Genomic DNA, 21,447 nt, shown 5'->3' on the forward strand with positions numbered 1-21,447 from the left:
ACAGAGAACAAGACAGACCACAAGGTTGCAAGAAAAGGAGCGGGCAAGAAACAGAGATCACAGGTATTGATTTTCTTACTTTTAGTGGAGGTGAGAAGGCAGGCAGGGATTTACCTGGTGGGAAGAGAGCAAGAGAAAAGGTTGTTAGAAAACAATGAACACACACACACACACATCCAGAGGTAGCTTGCTGTGGGGTATGGCAGTGACAACTGAATTATGGATTTCTGTAATGTGGAGGATAGTGAGAGAGGTCCAGAATCAGCTGGGCTTAGCTTAACAAGTGCATTGTCAAACTGACATACTATACACACACACAAGCGCACAGGCAGGCAATATAGGATTCCCTTTAAAGTCTCTAAAATGCGTGTGTGTGTGTGTGTGTGTGTGTGGAGGACCACAGAGAGACTGGGAGCTTCTGCTTCTGCATGTTTTCACTATTAATTTGGAAGGTTCCCAACTGCATGAACTGGCCAGGAAAAAAAAAAAAAAAAACGTTTGTCAATCCATTCATTTTCTAAAAAATACTCATCCTCTCAATCCTAGCCTGCAGTATGTCAGAGGCAGGGTAACAGGCTAGACAGACCTTCGCTCTTGCATTCACACCTTCAGGCAATTTAGAATTTTCAATTTTATTGTGTATCTTTGGTGGAAACTTAAACACACAGAACATGGAAACTCCACACAAAAAATGCAGTTCCAGGATGTAAACTGAGCCCTGTTGACTCAGTGGAAAGCCGTTGTTGCAGTTCCTTGCTCAGTGCCTTGTGGTCTAGTGGATAGTTCTCTCATGCAGTATAGTAAAATCCAGCCTGTCTTCATTAGAAAAAAAAGGCATGTTTCAAGTTAGGTGGTGAAGGTAAAGGCAGCAAAGGAGGAAGTGAGAAATCAGAGTAAAGGGAGGAGGTCAACCAGGTACAGGACTGTCATTCAAGAGACCACTGCTGGATTCCCGTCTGAAACCAAAAATCAGCATTGGGTATTTTAACTAGCATTGTAAAGTTACATCATGTTTGTTATGTAACTGATGTAAGTAGTATACTGTAGCTAGTTGTGGCCAAACCACTTGTTTTGTCTAAACTTAACTAAACTACTAGTGTCATTGTTCATGTATAAGGAACATGATAAACCACCAAACACAGAGAATGATGCAGTTCTAAGTTTTTGAGGAGATTCTCTGCATGTCAGATCAGTAAAATATTGTACACCCTTGAAGGGGAAAAACGGTTTTAAAAAAAAAACCAAATAATCAAAAACAAAAAATGACAAAGAGCTCATACTAAATCATCTGACCAGTCTCAGTCTCTAAATTTCGACTTGTCACGTATGCCCGCTGTAACAGTAGATTTCCTTTATTGTAATTCCAACAGTTGCTATTTAAGTTTAACAGTTGCATTCCGGAAAATGCCAATAAATGATACGGAAAATATGACGTAGATATGCTAACAGACACATTCCATCATCTCTCTTTAGTCATGTTTTGTTACTCATTCATTCATGTTCCATTTTCCACAATTTAAGTTGTTTCACATGACTTAATTCTGCACGATGCCACACAACCACATGAAGAAAGAAGGCATGATATAACCTATGGTTAGATGCTACAAAACGTGACAACCAAAGTAGTTCATGATAAAAGGTAGTTATGGGTATGTGACAGTCATGGAAATATTTGGCGAGTCGCCTGCATAAAGACCCTGGGAGTTGTCAGATTAAGACTCTTTCAGTAGACTGAAATGTTTTGGTTTGTGTGCCATAATTTGTGCCAATTAAAGTAAAAAAAAAATAAAAACACTCAGCAGCTTGGCAAGCCATGATGATTATGTTGATCTGGTGGAAAGTTTTTTTTTTTTTTTTTTTTTTTTTATTCTTTGTCATATTCACACTTCAAATTAAGTCAGAGAGGGTAAACTGGTGTATGCCACAATTATTTTAAAACACTCATACAAGCCACTTTAGAATTAAGATGGTGCCCCCGATGGCTGCCTGGCTGAGTTGGTGCACACTGTTGTGTCCAGAGCTTGTTCACTAGAGGAAAGCACATACACATCAGAGAAAAAACTCCAGCTGATTTCTCTCCGTCAGTTTTCACATGCCATCTAAAGAATTACTGGACGTTCTGGTCAAAGGTGTTTTCACCTTTGTTCTTTCAGTGAAATGCCAAAGGAGAGGAAAACTATTTTCAAGCACTCTTGTCTGGGAAGAGAATGTTTTCGATTACTGCTACACTATATCCTGCACTGCACTGGTCAATCTGATCACAACATGGTCCATCTGATTCTTGCTGATAGGCAGAAGTTAAAGCTGTGTCAACCTGTTGTGACATCAAAACAGCAACAACGACCAATGTGGATAGAAATGATATGTCTCTGATCAAATAATAGTTGTGACCGCTGTCTTTATATCACACCTTAGATCTGGCATAGTGTGACCATTCAGCATGACCTAACAACTGTTTGCAAAGACAATGTCTGTTTGTGTGTGTTTTGACATTGTTAACTTGTCTACTTTCCATTTTCTCAGTTTTCTTTCATCTGCTGTTACATTTAGAAAAAGGTGTGTGTCTATATTTATGTGTACACCCGTGCCGTGTGTGCCGGTGTGTGTGTGTGTGTGTGTGTGTGTGTGTGTCTAGAGCAGCAGGATAGTAGTCTCAGTAGCCTAGGGACAAAGTGTGTGAGAGGAGATAAGGATGACACACAAACACTTTGTTGGATTGTACATTTTATTCTGTTACTTTTCATCACACACACACACACACACACACACACACACACTGCACACATACATGCAGATAGCTCTTGCACACAATGGTACCATAAAACAACAAATTGCACTTTCCAACTCAATTCAGTTACCTTCAAAAATGTGCATGTACACAAACATACACACACACACACACACACACGCGTGCACACACACACACACACACACACACACACACACACACACACACACACACATTACAAAGTAATCTTCAATAACCCAACACTCAACTTCATAGTGTGTCTTTGAGTGAGGGTACAATGCTTATGTACTGAGGGTGGTTCAAAAGATGCAAAGGCACAGGCAGAAGCAAATGACACCCATGTTGATAGATAATAAGGTAAATGTTGGATTATGTCTGCAGAAGTGGAGGGTGTACAGTTGCTTTGCAGAAAGCTGAAATGAATATGTGTTGGTTAACTTACAATGGACACACATATACAAACCTTGTGATTCAGTGTGTTTTATGAAGGAACCTCACATAAATATCTAATAATGCTGAATAAAGAAATCCATGGTAAGATTATTAATGACCACAATAATTATGAGAAATGTTCTCCTGTTTGATTCACTAAGCCAGTCATTCCCAGAGATTTAAGATTGTATTTAGGCCATCAAATAAATCAGCAGATTTTATTCAAAGATTCATATCTGTGGAACACCTTTGAGCCACAGGAGGAAAGCTTGTTTGCATATCCAGTGTTTATTTTGTGATTCAGAAGGCCTTGGAACACAGACTGCTCTGGGAGGTCAGGGGATTAGAAAAAGTCATGGAATGCAACAAAAATCCACAGTAGCTGGAGCATATTGGACAACGTCTGAATGCTGGTTGGTCAAACTACGCAAAACTACAACTGTCCTTACAAACAGAGCATCTTTAATTGATATTTATTCAGCAATTATAATAATCACTCAAAATTAGAAGGGAAAGGCATGTAGAAACAGCTGTTCAGGGTTTGCAGTGCACTTTCTCTCCATCTGTCTGTCTGTCTGTCTGTCTCTTTCTGTCTCATTAGCCGTTTTTAGATAGGGCACCAAGCCGCAAATTTGCCCGTCCTTTAGGCGGCTCGGTCCGCAGTTTTAGACAGAGGGCGGCAAATTGGGGGTCTGTTTTGGTCCGCCGAATTTCCGCCTCGGAGGGTACACTTATTTCCACCTCGCCTGCTATCTAAAAACGAAGCGTCAATGTGCCGGCCTCTGCGTGAGATGGGCGGAGGTGTCAATGACCTGCACTGTTGTGCGACCCACAGCCAGGGAGTTTTAAAACCAGGAAACAGCTGATCACAGCAGTCAGTCCATCACTGCAGACATTAAGATGAGCAACTGGCCAGCTGCTGAGATCCAGGAGATGCTAGCGTCTCCTCGGTCTCTGTAGCTGTATGGTTGTGTTAGCTTGTTGTTGTGTCGGCAAGCTAAGAATGGTCGCTACTTTCAAATTAAAAGCCCCCAGCTAAGAACCCAGTTCGAAACTCCAATGGGGTGCAATGTAAAGGTCTTATTTTGAAGTCAAATTCGTTGTCATTGTTCACAGCCCAACTTCGAGCTTCACGTCACGTCACATTTTTGCCGGGCTCTGTCTAAAACCGCGGACCGAGCCGCCAAAAGGACTGCAAATTGGCGGCTTGGTGCCCTGTCTAAAAATGGCTATTGACTGTCCCTTCTTTTGTTTCTCTTCTGTCTATGGATTGCTACAGACATGAAGAGCAGCAGGCTAAGAAACAGAAATAAGTGACACGCTGTTTCTGGCTATTGAACAGTCTCCTCCATATTTAAGAGTAATATAAGAGTCATTGTGTTTTCATTGACTAAGAATGAGCTGGAGCAGGTCTCCCTCCAAGGTGGTCACCATATTGCAACAGCATGTTTCTGCAGTAGCCTGAATGGACAATCTGGCACTAGTAAGAGCCTTTCGAGTTTTGTGTGGCTGCCAGAAATAACTGGGTTGGAAGATGAAGAAGAAAAGCAAGAGGTTGCTGTTTCCTGATAAACAATTTGTATTGTGAGAGATTCAGAACCACAGTCTGATACAATGTTTGCAGAGCGACCCTGAAGTGTCCTGCTTTCTGCCGGACAGTTAAGAGCTTTGTTTCCCACACATTGACTAATTTGGGGCGGTGCGCCACAGAATTTACACCAACCGCCTTCCTCATTTTTTTTTTCTTTCCCTACTCTCCCTCCGTCTCACTGTCACTCACACGTCTTACAAACACACAGCCCCTCCCCTCCTTGCAGGCCGTGTGTGTCTCCATAAAAATGAGATCATCCACTGAAGTAAAAGCATGGAAGCTTGATACACACGGTCCTAACAATAGAGGGGCCTGCATGTTGACCAAAGCCTGGAAACAAAGGAAAGACTGCAACCCCAATGTCACACCTGGTTGCTACAGTTCCCATTTTACCATTGGCTGAAAGTGCAACTGAACACAACGTCAGTTCTCGTGCGACAGCCTGATGCATGGATGCCTTAAGAAGAGCTGAGGCCTCAACTCGTCGCAGTCCGATCCCAACGTATTGCTGGAAGCAGAAGCTTACTAAAAGAGAGCATGCTTGTTTGTTTGGTCTTGCTTGAGTTTTCTTCAGCTGCTGTCGTTGACTGATAGTAGTAGTAGTTTGATTTGAGTGTGGTGCTCCATAATATTAATTTAGATGACTACTTTTATTATTATTATTTGTTTACTTTATCATATAACCGAGAAGATATGTGCTCATATAAGCCAAAATCTTGAAGTACAGACAGACACACACACTTGATCATTAAAGGGATATTCTGGTGTAAATTTAATCCATGATCTAACACACCGTGAAACTGTGATAGACTCCCTCTCGAGAGATCAAGTTAGCAGACCGCTAATTTACGGAGTTTTATCAACCTCAGAAATGACCGCACGACAACAATACGCTGCAGTAAATGGATCCAAATATAAACCGCCACCAAAAAGCCACAAATAATGCTAAGAACAGCACCAAACTTCAGCAACAGTACAAATAGAGTCTCAGCACATAGTCTATGGAGCCAAAATGGTGACTTTAAATTTTGGCATCCAAAAAAAAAATTGGCATTGAAAACAAAACCAGTACTGAAAAAAGAAACATTGTTATTGGAACATTTGTATATAAAACAGCTGTATTGGCAGTGAAACAAGTATTGGCACTGAAAAAAGAAAGTAATTCAAATAATTCAAATCCGAAAATCTTATCATTTTATTTTATTGGGACTTTTTTGTATTTTTCAATGACAATCTTCAGATTTTTTCTTCATGTCATTTTTTTTTCAGTGACAGATTTTTTTTACAATGCCAGTTTTTTTCAGTGTCACTGATTTTCAGTTTCAACTTTCTGTCACTGTTTTGGCGTCGAGAGGGCGGGGCCTGAGGGGAGGGGCAAGTAGAGCGTGGTTTGCATATCATTTGAGAAGGTTATGGCTGCAGCCTGCGGGAAGGCGGGGCTGGACGGCCCAGCCATAATACACCATTTAGGGCCCATGTGTCAGCCGTCTCTGGGCAACACAGAGTCCAACTACCTCGCAGACTTTTCTTCAAGCTCTCTCCTGATGTGTCCAAGTCTCTGTGTATCTGGTTCTGTCCCGGAGCTCCCTAGCTTCGGTCTCTATATGCATATGGAGTGTGGTAGTAGTACCGGGCGCCGAGCACGGAGCATTAGCCACAGTTAGCACTAGAGTTGTCACGATACCAAAATGAGTAACCACGATACTATACCAGACAAAGTATCACGGTTCCGGGTATTATCGCGATACTGCAGCCTTTTTTTATTATCATTATTTTTATGAACTGCAATGTATTTGTACAAGTTATAAATACTTATTAATTACTTATAATGTTGTTTGGTGCATGATAAACAGAATACTAGCGAAGCATGAATTAGACTGAAACAAATATTTTTTATGAATAACATTTATTAAAAAGTAAAAAAAAAAAAAAAAAAAAAAAAGGTATGGTCTTGGCCATGGGTTGCTTCCCTTTTGGGTTGGATGGCTCTCTCTAAAATAAGGAGTGGGAAATACATAACAAATTAGCCTAATGGTCCTAATGGTTTTAGTTCATAACTGGGTCAATAAGAGTACATGAACAAAAGCATACGAGCAATAAAAAACAAATAAATGAAGTTAGAATTTATATGGTTGAAATCATATAATCATTTAGTTTCCTTTGCACATTATTTATGTTTAACTAATATAAATAATCAACTTCGGATATCAAATCCTCTGTCTTTTAAAAATATCTATTTGACAATAATATAACATAATAAACCATAGAGGACAAAATACAATAAACAGGAACTGATTCCCTGTGAAAACTATATTTTTATGCATTTTCTAGGTGCTTTATACTTTGACATCCTTTAACTCTTCATTCCTCAGCCTGTACACGGAGCATATAGACTAATATTAGCCAATGAGAAAATAAACAGGGCATACTAACCTGGTATTCGACATATAAATCTGGGTGACGACCCTGCAGGTGTTTATGAGGTTGGATGTGTTCCCTCCTTTGGCTTCTATAGCTTGGTGGCAGCGCCTGCACAGTGGACGGCCATCGTCTATTGCTTTACCATCTGTGCCTTGTTTAAAGCTAAAATTGTTCCAAATGTGACTTTTGGAGTTCGGTTTTTTGAGCAAAATTAGTGGTGCCACTGAGACGCCGCTGCGGCAGACTCGCCGCTCGGGCCTGGTGCTTCTGCCATGGTGAGTGTGTTGTCTCGTGTTAGTGACTGTAAGCTCGCATCTGGGTGAGACAGAACTTATAGCTTGTTGTTTGTTTTGAAGCAAATTTCTATCGAAGCGGAGCTGTCTTCATGGAGTTCGTTCTTGCCGGCAGAAACACACGAAACAGCCAATCAGCTAACAGACAGGCGGACCCAGCGTGCGGAAACAGCCTATCTTATCCCCGGACATCACCACTAACAGGCAAACAGCCAATCATTCAGCAGCTGTATAGTTCGGTTGCAGTAGTTAGCATGTGGGTTTGTTTACAAGGGAGTAGCATGCAGTGACAAGCCGGGAGGAGAGTAGAGGCGGCCGCTATGTAGCGGAAACTGGCACCGATAGTAATCCACGGTAGTACCGTCGTGTAGAATTTCTAGTATAGTAGGAACCGTTAGGATTTGGCACCGCGGGGTACCGTGGGTACCGCGGGTATCGTGCAACTCTAGTTAGCACAACAGTAGAACAGCCTGTTGCTCCGGGCCGGGGCTGCAGTGCCAACAGCAGCGCTCTGGTCTGCTCCCCGAGCTCTGTGCCACCGCACCGCTACCGGAGACCGCAGCTCCCGAGCTCCGGTATCTATATGCGTACTATAACAGTGACAGGAAGTTGAAACTGAAAATCAGTGACACTAAAAAAAAATGGCATTGTAAAAAAAATCTGTCACTGAAAAAAAAGTGACATGAAGAAAAAATCTGAAGATTGTCATTGAAAAATACAAAAAAATCCCAATAAAATAAAATGATAAGATTTTCGGATTTGAATTATTTGAATTACTTTCTTCAATGCCAATACAACTGTTTTCAATACAAATCCTTCAATGACAATGTTTCTTTTTTCAGTACTGGTTTTGTTTTCAATGCCAATTTTTTTTTTAGATGCCAAATTTTAAAGTCACCGTTCTGGCTCCATAATAGTCCATGTCTTACCTGCCAGTTTATAACAGTTATTATCGAGATGTCAGGGAAAAGAACGGAATTGAGCATTTCTAACTCGGTAATCGTCGTGTGGGGACTTCCCTGACCTGGAAGCTGATGGAGGAGAGTTGAAATCTGTTTTTAGCTTCCCAATAGAAATCCAGCTAAGCTAGCAGAGGTTAGATGCACTAATGTTGATAAAACTCTGTAAATTAGCGGTCTGCTAACTTGATCTATCGAGAGGGAGTCTAACACAGTTTCACGGTGATTTAGACCATGGATTAAATCTACACCGGAATATCCCTTTAACCTATTTGTATTGTTGATTGTTTAAAACACTTTGGTGTTTTTCTGTTGAGAAAGTTAACATTTAACTCAACAGTAAGGACTACTTTGCTGTTTTTTATTTGAAAGAGCACCATCAAACAGCTACTTAAAGAGCACAAATGATAGAACAGCCAAGATAAATATACAAAGCCAAAAACAATACCAACAATGTGCAAACCGTGGTTTCTGCTGTAGCAGCATCCATAGCAACAACTATAGCAACGCAGCAGCGTCTATAGCAGCCACCATAGCAACGGTACCATATGTAACAATCCCACAGTTTTCTTGCAAAACTCTTCATAAAAACTACAAACTAAGAAGCAAATACATTTACTGAGCGAGGATAATGAAAATAAAGTGCATATTTCTGGATAAAAATATAATCAAAACACATTTTTATGTAATACCTATCTTAAAATATTGCCCTTTTCACTGGAAATAAAAGGAATGGCAGCCATGTTTTTCACCTCGGAGGGTACACTTATTTCCGCCTCGCCTGCTATCTAAAAACGAAGCGTCAATGTGCCTGCCTCTGCGTGAGATGGGCGGAGGTATCAATGACCTGCACTGTTGTGCAGGTGGACGCCGGCATTACAAAAAAGAAAAGGCCCCAAACATTGTAGACATTTCACAATTTAAGAGGTGTGTGAGGGACCAGAGTGGTCTCCCCACGAAAAGGGGATCAGGGCAAGCCAGACTCAGATGGTGGAGGTGGAAAACAGAGCCAGCAAAGCGTCAGGTGCCAAAAGAACAGGCTTTTTATTTTACAACAAAAACCCAATAAAAATACACACAAACTCTGAGGACAAAGTCAGGCAAACAAAAATGGCAGGAACATAGCCTCACACCAGGCTACTTCCACTCAGAGCTCCAGAGAGCTGAATGAAGATCCTTTAAATAACGCAGCCTGCTAAGCCCAATTGGGGCAAACCGTTAATGAGGGGGAACACCAAAATCATAGTGGTCCACCCATGACATTATATACATAAATATATCCCAGAACAAACAATACAAAATCCCCTTGTGACACAGACAATATTTAACCTGACAAACCAACCTCTCTGCATAAGAATCACACAAACCAATATATAATAACAAAACAAACACCCCTGGGCGACATGGGCTATGCCCCCCTTGCCCCTCGCTCGATAAAGACCGCCCCTGCAGCGGCGCGCGCTTCCGCCGAGGAGCAGTGGATCCAGACCGGGAGTGGAGGTGAATATGCTGAGTGTACGTGAATGTCTGCAGGACCAGAGTCTTTACCAGTGAACAGATGAAGAGCGGGACGAGTAGTGGGTACCTCACTACACGCCAAGATGATAGAGAGGAGTGAAACACTGTCACAGGTGAGTTGTGGGTGTGGTGAATGCGAGCCACGGCGCACTGCGTTCCCGACGCCGGTCCCGGCTCACGCCACATACGATAACCCCGCACGGCCCAATACACACATTTCATAACCGTACACATCAATATAACCTAATAATATAGAGCCCTTAGCATCATATGCGGGAGTGTGTGCGGGTGTAGGAGTGTGCGTGTATGTGTGTACAAAGGTCCGAGAAAAGTCTCTCTTCGCTCCCTCGTGGGCCACGCTACACATCGGCGTTTCCCCCGAGGAGACGGTGAGAAGGGGGGGGTGCTCACCTTCTCACAAGGTGTTATTGTGAAAGTGCTACATTTTGCCCTGTGGACCAACGTAGCTATTACACATTTTCATGTCAGACTGGGTTGACTATGAAGCCTGCTACTGCTCCCTAGAGGCTACAATATTACCACAGCCCACTATATACATTGATAACAAGAATAAACTACATAAGACAACTGTGCTTTCCATGTATTTTTCTCTCACAGGGCAGAATATATGGACACAATCATTTTAGTTCCCAACGCACATAACAGCATGTCTTTTAAGTTTAGAAGGAACATACAAACTTCACAGCCGGACTGTGTTCAAACACAAGAATGTCTTACTGTGAGGGGACAGTGCTAACCACTGAACCACCATGCATTCACTGAGGGACAAATGGATATTACAAGGATCAGGGTTTTTGATGAGAAACTTAAAACATTGCATAGCATGAGATACAGGGTCACAAATGGGTAAATATTCACATGTGGTATGACCTTGCTGCCATTTAGCTTCTACCCAATAAATTGCATATTGTGCAATTAGTATATTAATTTGAATTGAATTTGTATAGTTTTGTTAATGATAAAATTAGATATGCGTTTGGGAGACATTACCACAGAAAGAAAAGCAATAGTTTGTAGTTGATGATACTTCTACGTCTATATCATTGGGTCAATGAATGGTCAATGATAACATTTAGCATATTTATTACTTTGTTGACCTGACGGTGAAACGAAAGCCAAGAGGAGACAGACCTGACACCATCATGAACCTCTTCAACAGAACATTTTACAGACTGATGCAGACAACTGCAGTTAAGCAAATTAAGCTTGGTGTTCATTGTAGATTAAAATCACAGCACATTGGGCTGCCGTTTGCTTGTGTGTATGATGCAGACAGAGACATCTCCCCGTCGACTAATTGTTTTGTGTGTGACAGCACCCTTTGTACACTTCAGCGTTGGACGCTACTCACTACATAAAAGGGTCAGGCAGGGAGCATAGAAATAGGGAAAGATTAGGGTCAGAATAATTTCCACAGGCAAGGAGAAAAGAGAACAGGCAGTAAAGACTGGCTGGAAAATAATACACTGCACTGAGTGAGTCACACACACACACACACACCATCATTAATAAATGTATAGCTAAAGTTTGGTCATAAGTAAAAACTGACTAAGTGGTTAATGAATACTGTGTAGTTCTTCTATTAACATTATCTGGATGGTCGTTGTAAAGCTTGAAATAATGCTTAACCTTTACAATTGCCTAATATATGATAGAAAAACAAATTCATTTTTGTTAACAGTCAAATCACTATCAACATAAAGTTTACAGGGGCTCTATAGTAATAATTTGTAGCAAGTGTTAACCCTAAAACCTATTTGACACAACAGCTGGTGAGACACATTTCAATTCTCATATTCTAACTTACTTTCTTCACTTTACTTTTACAATTATGCGTTTGATTAAAAATGCAAACAAATGAAAAATAGAGGCACAGGGGAAGATACAGATATCTACCCATTTTGCCTGAATTAAAAGAACTATTGACATAGTTAGTGTAGCACAATGATCAGGGTTGCCTGATTTCACATAAAAAGGTTACACAGGGACCTGGGTTTACTTCAGTTTAACTTAATACACTGATTTTATCACATCCTTTTGCCTGTTGATTATACCAGTGTTCTAGGTTCTGTGGTTGGAGTCCAAAAATGTACTTTTAAGTGCCCTAATATTTGGTTTTAATCATAATAGAATAAATAGAGTTTAATAATATAATAAATAATAATAGTGAAACAATTATGTGACTCTCCGCATCACCAGTTTCTGCATGAAACTCTACTCTCAGATCATACCAGGACTCCAGTAAAATAAAGCTGCAATGATAGTGTCAGAGCCACCAGCAATCATTCTACCACGCTGCCAGTTTTTAAGTTTTTCATGTTTTATTGAATAAATTGCTAGATGTAGCAAAAAATAATCATTGCGCAATGTTCCCTTTGATGATGCATTCAACTCAGTTTTTCCCACATATGAACTTTATTTGGGCAGGCCATCCAGGTTTGCGCAGAAAGTCAACAGAGGAGACGGACACAAGTAGAGGAAAGCCAAAACACTATGTAGGCAAACTTTTAGAGCAATTCTGGGAGCGTGACTTTTGAGTCTCATTCCCTGATTGTCAATTATAATAAGCAGCACTGTTTTTCTGTGGTAAAAAACTGTATCTGGTGTATGCCACACCCATCTGAAAATCGTAAAAAAACAACAACACTGTATTACTTAATAACTTCCGTATATCTATGTATATAGTATCCCATTTTAACAAAAGCATACTTGTACAGATGCGGAAGCTCAATAAGTCTGCAGCATTTGATACAATAAACATATCTTTAAGTGGTGCTTAGAGATTTAAATAATAAAGCGGATTTCCAGTTGCAGAACAATGAAATAGATGAGATAGGACTCAGGCTGGCTGAACAACAGGGAAGCAGAACGTGTTCTGAGCTGACAGAAAACTGCAGAAGGACAGGAAAGGTGGACTCTTCTGTTTATAAAATCAATGCTTGGTGCTAACACACAGTCAGAGTGGCTAAACAGTGTTTCTCAGATGTCAAAGTTTTTATTTAAAGCTGTAGTCTAACTATTTTTTTGTCATATTTGCTAAAATTGCCATTATGATCTGACAGTAGAATAATTACAGGTCAGCTGTCAGTCTGTGGCTCCACCCAGTGGCCCTAATTTGATTTGCAAGAATCCACCGTTCCCAGATCAACACGACCAATCAGGGGAGTGTCTGAGAAGTGTCTATCACTCTCGTGCAGCCCCCCTCCCTCACACAGCAATGCCCCTCCCCCACGCAGGCCCAGTGTCTGCTCTTACCTGGTCAGATACGCTCAAGCTCAAACTGATAACAATGGAGGAGAGCAGACAACTACAGAGCTGAATAATGCCTCACTATTGCCCTCATCAAAGAGAAGAAATAAAAATATTAGTGAAGAAAGGCAGTGTTAAAACAAAGAATTGGAGCCAGAGAGAAAACTACGATAAATATCGGAGCTACATTTCTGATGTGGAGGGAGCTGCTGGATTTGTAAGGACTCAAGAGGGATGCAGAGTTGGCTGCTTTTCTGCTGGTTAGCTTGTATGCTAACTCCGGTGTTAAACTCTGTCTTTATGGCTACTGGTTAGCAAAAGTGTCTTTCAAGTGACCGGGCAGTTATAACGTTAGTTTGTGCTCAGTACACTATGAAGTGGTTGAATTGGTTTAGAGAAAAAATGTTAAAGGCAGCATGGTGTTGCACCGTGTGATGATTAGCTGGTAATTCCGTCTACAGCCATGTGAGGAATAATGTTTGTTACTCAGGATCTACAGTGATCTGCATGAGGCACTCATCATTGTAATTTAGTTGTATTGGTCAGAAATAGAACAATCAGGGCTTATGTTGTTATTATTTTGAATGTGCCATCTTGGTTATCTGGCCTCCTCTGTTACCGTGGTTACAAGCCTGTGCACAGCAGGCTCCTCTGTGGGAGGGGCTCTGAAGGGAGAGGAAGGAGGAGGGACCTGGGAGCTGTATCATTCAAATGTTCTGACTAAGTCCACTTTTTTCTCTAAACTGCTTTTTACATTCACTCAGATACAAATAAAGAAAATCACGACAAAATAACTTCCTGGGTGTCTACATGTTTATGTATACATGTACAAAACAACTGTATATGTTCTATGTTTGTGTAGCATGAAGAAACTACAAACTTTTTTTACGTTATGCTATTGCATGTTGCGGCCCACATCCAATTCATGATGACGTTGCTGGCCTTCAAGGCCGTCAACGCAACTGCACCTGTCTACCTCCAAACGCTGGTTAGACCACACACACCAGCGTGAGCACAGCTGGCCAGCTGGTATTGCCATTGCTGAGAGCAAACAAAGCTCGCTCAGCAAAGTCACGGCTCTTCTCTGTTTTGGCACCTCAGTGGTGGAACGAACTCCCAACCAATGTCAGGGCAGTGGAATCACTCGCCATCTTCTGCAAAAGACTCAAGACTTATTTGTTCAGACTTCACCTTGACCCCACATAGCATGACAAGTTGAAGAAAGTGTGTTTGTTCCATCAGCTCTGTGAAACATTTATTTATTTTTCAACCTGGGCCACAGCCATTAATTAGCATGAGTAACCTGTGTGTAATAATAGATGTCTGTCGAACTGAGTGTCTCTCTCCCATCTGTATTATGTTTCACAAAGATTTGCAAACTCCTTTCTTAAGTTTCACCTGTACACACACACAAACATTTCATACCCATATAAACTATCTTCAAATGAGTGAATTGTTGAGGGGTGGGAAAGTCATTTCTCAAGTCATCCCTCTGAAGTTGACATGAGAAGAAACTTACAATATTCCTCAAAGAGATGCAGCAAAGGAGAGTCATTTGACTGCTATGCTGTGTGTGTGTGTGTGTGTGTGTGTGTGTGTGTGTGTGTGTGTGTGTGTGTGTGTGTGTGTGTGTGCGAACAGGCGAGTTGCCCTTGAATGGCTGGATGGTGAGATAGAGGGCGTTTGTTTGAACAGCCAAGACGCAGAGGAGGTGACACAGAGGGGGGTTGGACACAACGGAGCCAGTAATAGGGGAGGTGGGTGTGTGCTTGTGTGTGTGTGGGTGCATGTGTTTGTGTGAAATGTAAGTAGACTTAATATGAAGTGCCATGATGTGTATTGTAGAGATAGTAAGAGAGTGAAAGATGGTGATAAAAGACAGAGAAAAAAAAAGGGTTAATAGAGGAAGGGAGAGTGTGAGAGGGATAAACAGGGAGGGGTGGGGGTGGGGGGGCAGCAGTGACAAAGAGAGAGATGAAAGTAAAAATGGGGGGGAGATGATGAGGCCCCTTCGATGAAGATGCCATACCCGAACAGATGCCAGCTGTTCTACTGTGTGTGTGAAACAGTGTGTGTGTGTGAGTGCATGCAATCATCCTCATGCTGTTATGAGCTCATTACAGGAACAGATCCGAAAAGATTGGTGATGATGATAGAGATGTGTAATGATGATGATGATAATGATGATGATAACATGATGATCATAACAACGATATCTGCCAATCTCAGCCTGATTTCACTCTGATGCAGGAGACTATCTCAGGTTAAGACGGCAGTAAAGGAACTGCTCTAGTCTGTTAATACACACCAATGAATCATCATCAGATTTGTGTTGAAGTCTTGGTACTATTAGAAGGAATAAATGAGTGTATGGTTCTGACAATATCTAAACCACATTTCTACAAATTATAACAACATTCTTCATAAATCTTGTTGCTTTAATTAAGACAGGAAGAACTTTTGAAAATGATCTACCAAAAATACTATATATAATACCATTCCAGATGTGAAAAAATCCATAAAAGCACACACTTTTCAGACATTTTACAGTTAGTAACATTTCACAGTAAGTAGTAGGTAAACAAAGGCACATGTGATTTTAATTTCACATATAATCTGTACAAGGTCACATGAAAAACGCACGTTATATGATGAACCTGCATGTATTGAGCTTGTGGTTTTCAGGTAATATTTTAGCTATTTTTTTTTCTCATGGAAAGTTACATATGTCTATATGAATTTGCATCTAATTTAGCATTTCTGTAAATGCACATTGTTTTTTTTTTCTTAGTAATTCTCTTGCTGCCTGTACACTTTATCACTGCGCTATAACAAGAGCACTGTGAAATGTACAGTGAGTGGCTGACAGCAATTAGCTGGTAAGTTGATGTAATAATAATTCTAATAATGTAAACTGTAAAGTAATTACAAACAGTAACATGAAGACACTGTTTTTGTCATATAAAAATCCCATTTAATTAAACTATCAACATTTAAGATTTGAACATACATAGGCACTAAATAGATATTCTGTAAACAACAACAATCCAGCTTGGTTGCAAATATAGTGCAAATGAAACCAAATTTAGAGATAGTCTGCTCTGGGTCGATCCTGACAAAAAATCTGTAAATGCAAAAGACATCATACATTACCCCAGCCAAGTAGAAAAACTTAAAAGGTGAAAAAATTAAAGTGAAAAATTGTTTTGATGCACAACTTGCCATCTTGGTGCTTGTAATAGTTTCAGTACTTTCAATGTTGTCCCAGTTCCCTTGTTTCCAAAAAGGCAGAACTATTTCTGAAACTGTATCACCACACAGCAGTGGTCCGGTCTCAAATTCAACTTACAGGGTGACAGTGGCAGTGCTATGGCAGAAATTAGTTTCTCAGCTGTCTATCACCTCTCAAAATCATGTTGTTTTATGTTTGATGGTCCTGGCGGGTCTTCATCCATAGCGAAAGCCCAGGTATTTAAGTTGTGTAGGGTATTGTCTCGATTTAAAAACTCTATCCTGGTCTTAGAGGCCGTCCACGCGAAAACGCTCTTTTGCGAAAACGCACGTTTTGCAGTTTTGGCCGACCATCCACACGGATCGTGAAAACGCAGCGCCTTAAAACGCACGGGTCTCCGGGTGGACGGCGAATCCGCATACTTTCCGAAATGATGACACCATCGCCCCCACCCCTCGACCTCTAGCCTCCGACCTCTGAAACCTACTACATGCTTGTGTTCGTGCCGCAGAAGATGTTGAGCTTTTCTTGCAACTTACTGGCCTTGTAGTTGAGTGTGAGTCGCAGCAGCAGTTCGACCTCATTAACGGTCCATACAAACGATTCTGGTTTCTTTGCACTAGCCATTTTTGTCTTCTCCTTGTTGTGTTCGGTTTCTCCTTCTACTATCTGTTTGTTTATAGCGCACAAGCTTTATGCGCATGCTCCGTCTCTTCTTCTCCATTTTTGGTGAATTTCAAGTGCCACCTATAGGCCTGGAATATGAACTATAGCATTTTCGGTCGTTTTTCGCGGATCCGTATGGACGCAAATATTCTTGAAACGATGTCGAGGAAGACAGAGGAAAAAAAGATTGTTTTCGTACTTGTGGACGAGCACTTATGTTGCTTGCTTTATTATTGCTTTTTGTAATATCCATTGCCCAGTTGTTCTTCTACTTCTGTTCTGTATTCAAATGACTTAGGGTATTTATCCACAATGCTCTTGGCCAGTTCAGCACAATGCCTGAATAGGGGGTTCAAGCAAACATGTCTTATTGCTTCTGCAATGACTCTATCTGCAGCTTCTGACCTTTTCCCCTGTGCAAGGCACCTTCTCAAACTGTCATGTATTTTCTCCCATGGCATGGAAAATATTGATACCCAAGTGCTATTTTGCACAGAAACAGGGCTTGTAGGTTGCAATGAAGGTATCAGGATAAGGTACCTATAGGTACAAAATTATTTCGGGTTCAGATTTAGCCATGGTACTGTCACTTTGCTGAGTGTTGTGCACTGCACAACAGTGTTGAGTACATCTAAAAAAGGAACAAGCAAAGAGTAGATACCACAATGATTCAAGACTAGGAAGATGTCAATGATTTTTTATATGATAACCAGGACTAATTGAATTTTGACTAAATATCCTGATGGATTATATACAATTCTAGAATTCAGAGTTTAAAGGAGTCATTACCTGGAAATTGCTATTTCTCTTGTTAAATCATGCATATTGGTGTTGGACCTCAGTTGAAACTTGCCTGAAAAGCTGGAGTTTGAAAGTGGCTCATTTTTTTCGCTTTGGCTCTTTTTCCGAACAAGAATAGCACACAATAGTGCATTCCTAAAGTACGAGATTTTGACTCTGCTCCTGTAGTGACGTTACCACAGGAGACTACTTGCATAAGCTTGCTTAAGCATCGGCTCACAGCCATCCTCAGCCAGACTTTTCTGCCTATTTCTCTGTCATTTTCACACCATACATCGTGACCACCAGCATTAAAACTCAGGTCTTACATGTAAAACACGAGTGTGAAAACTAAGAAGGAAAAAAAAAACATCCTGCTGTAAAAGTGTCTCTCCACCGCGGTATGAAAAAGTGTCAGAACAAGCTCTATGTTTGATTTTTTTAATTATTTTTTTTTTCTAATAAGTTTTAAGAATTGATCCAAAGCGATCCAAGAGGTACTGGATATGTAAAAAACCAGGTGATGACTCCTTTAAGTATTCATTCGTGTTTTATCTTTTATAATAATTATGTATTTAACTGAAATCTGTAATCATCATTTATGAATTCCATGTCATCAGCTGTCCTCACCCCTATGATTGACAGGTGTTGTAGAACACTGTCTGTGACACATGTGCAGGCGGGCGAGGGCACTTTTAATGGTGGCTTCCATTATGCTTCACCTGAAAAAACATAATGATGGAGAGCAATTACATCAAGGTAAAACAGCTTGTACAGTGCCAGTGGGTTATAGTCAGTAAGGGTATCCACAATAACACAAACATAATGAGCCTGTATGTCGTGCGCCAGGTCATGAACACCAAGATCCAAGGCTGGCACTGACAGATTATTTGCAAACAAAATAAACCTCCTGACTGACCATAAGCAGACCAATCCTATCCTATCCCCAAGCTCGTAACCTCTTTCATCAACATTGAGAAGTACAGCCATTCCGCTCAGATATGTGGTACCCTTGTATGTGACAGAAAATGTTTCTACTGTGTTTGGTTTCTTAAGACACCCTTACTCTAACAGCTTCATGATTGGCAACATTGTACATTTAGTCATCAAATTCATTGGCCTGGCCTACTTTAAGAATGGCTGTGAACAAGCTCCCTGAGTGTAACTAGGTCTGTAGAAACTGGAACCTTGCTGCCAAAGTGCTACCAAGGTTTTTGAAATTATGGAGCTTCCATGCACAATACTTAAGATATGTGTGTTTACTTTTAAAGCGGAGAGTCCAGAGGCAATGTCTGGGCCAAATTTTTGACAATTTCTACTATCTTCCTCAGCTTGAGGCAGAACTGACAAACTTGGTCTTCAAGTAGATTCTTGATATGTGTACCTACAAGGATAAGGAGAAGACATAGCCAGCACCAGTTCTGTAATGCACTTCTTCCCAAATTCTCTCCATCAGCTCTAACCACACAAAGGCGGTTATAAGCATAGCTATCTTTGAACTTTAGTTGAGAGATCCACCTATTGAGCTGCACAAATGTAAAGTGCTTCCCAATGTACTCAAGATGTTTTTGATACAGTTTTATACGATCACCTTGAAGACATCATGATTAAGACATGGTGGAAGTCCTTGTTGGCAGGCATGGAACTGTTTTAAAGAATTGAAAACGAAGGTAATTTTACTCCATCTTCCATGTTATCAGATCCCATAGACAGCTTTTCCACACTGCTCCTGTAGTTTTATGCTGTCCTTGCTGGGCCTAGCTTTGTAGGTTCATTTGCAAATCCTTCTCTTGTTTTAAGGCAGTAAAAGTGTTGGTTCATGTTTTACACATTGTATTGCTCTCTCATGGATGGCAAGTTCAACAGAATTTAAGAGTGTCTTTCATTAGGACATACCGGCAAAACAGCTCTTTACCAGAAGCATCAACACCAAGATCCATCTCTTTTACAAATCTTTAATAAGGAATTTCAAGCTTTGACAGTTCTTCACAAAGTCTATACAACTGTGACATTGCATTTGTGTATACTTCTTGAAACTCTTCTATCAGAGTGGATACTGTGGAAGCAGGTAAAAGCATCTTTGCTTGCATTCTCAAGTGAAAGGGCCAAATTGGTAAGAAAAACAACTGTCTTTCCCAACATCACCCAAAGAATGACTGACCTCAGAATATTCTACAGACTCCCATAACAACAGCATCATCATCATTGTCCATTCCTCAATCTCTAAAGGTTACCAAGTCCTTTTCATGTGTCCTGCTTACGTGTAAGGTGAACGGATTCTGACACTGAAGAGCTGAAAGGACAAGCAATTTCTTTCCAATCCCTAATATGCAACTGTAAGTGCTCACAGAGACGCAGAGATGTTGCATTCCTCAACCTGACAATTTAGATTCACATCTTTATGAGATCTATAGCTGGTTTAGGTTTTTTGTGGTTTCGGTACATTTGTGTCTGTAATGGACAAAATGTTTTGAAATTATAAGGACAAATGGAATTCTCATGTTTCTGTGCACTTTAACATAAATGACATATCTGCAGCATTCTTTGCACTTGAAAAACATATCTTATGCATACAAAGTTTGCTGTGTGTAGCTGAAATAATTGCTGTGGTTTTCTCTACCACAGTTCCAAAACACCTTTTAACCTTTATTTACCTATGCTTCTACAAATAAAATAAGACCCCTGTATGCTTAACTTAGGCTAGCAAATATGCAGTCTGCCGTGTGATTAAACTCCGAAAAAAAATAACATACTTTTGTAAGGACCCACAGACTACAGATGTAGTTGTTCATTGTTGATTTCAAAATGGACTCTGAACTGAACTCAGTTCCCCAGAATTCCCCAGTCTTCACATCTAGGTGCAAAGATGACCAAGATCAAGAGCTACTATTGGTCAGGGTGACAGACCCCCCCCGAACAGATAGTCAAAACTCCTTCCTTCGTTCTGGCTCTTCCCCACCTCTTTCCCTACGGGACTGCCTGCAGCCAAGTTCAGTTCTCTTGGATACTTCTGGGACCAATAGCTGCTGAGAGCTGCCAGCTGCATTTCAAACAGGCCCAGAGAACTTCTCCTCACAGCAGCGATGCAAGGTCCTGCTAGTATGCCAGCTCAGTTACCGCCAGCAGCTGCGACGCAAAGCTAATGAGCTTACCAGCGAACTCCACAATCCAAGAAACACAAAGCAAGTTATCCCTGCAAAGGTTAAGAGTGACCAGTTTCCTCCGTCTGCTGTCTTTCATCAGACCTCGCACAGCAAGAACAACATTGTTCAACATTAGAAATACAACCTTCTCCTGCTTGGCTCATCAGCCAAGGGAACCACCAACACCTTTTTTTCAAAGACAGGTTAACTTTGAACTGGGCCTAGATAGCACACAACCTAGCATAGCACGCCTAAGCACAGGACTTCTGAACTCTGGTTAATGTCATGCACATGTGTTCAGTCTATGTGTTCGTTTACCGTTTGGGTGGGAGTGTGATCTCTGTGTTGTCAGATTTTTTTTTATTATTCATTTTTGCTTTGCTACAGGGCTAA

At 40.8% G+C, this 21,447-nt stretch overlaps 1 protein-coding gene across 1 annotated transcript in view; it reads right to left on the reverse strand.

The window, feature by feature from the left end:
* LOC115588090 (teneurin-3) overlaps positions 1-21,447 on the reverse strand; it is a 742,469-nt gene that overhangs the window by 662,527 nt on the left and 58,495 nt on the right. Inside the window, exon 2 of the mRNA XM_030428416.1 lies at positions 80-114. The gene's annotated coding sequence lies outside the window, so the exon portion shown is untranslated. The remainder of the gene's footprint in view (positions 1-79; positions 115-21,447) is intronic.

Source organism: Sparus aurata, chromosome 1 (assembly GCF_900880675.1).
Source record: "Sparus aurata chromosome 1, fSpaAur1.1, whole genome shotgun sequence".
In the NCBI taxonomy this organism is placed as follows: domain Eukaryota; kingdom Metazoa; phylum Chordata; class Actinopteri; order Spariformes; family Sparidae; genus Sparus; species Sparus aurata.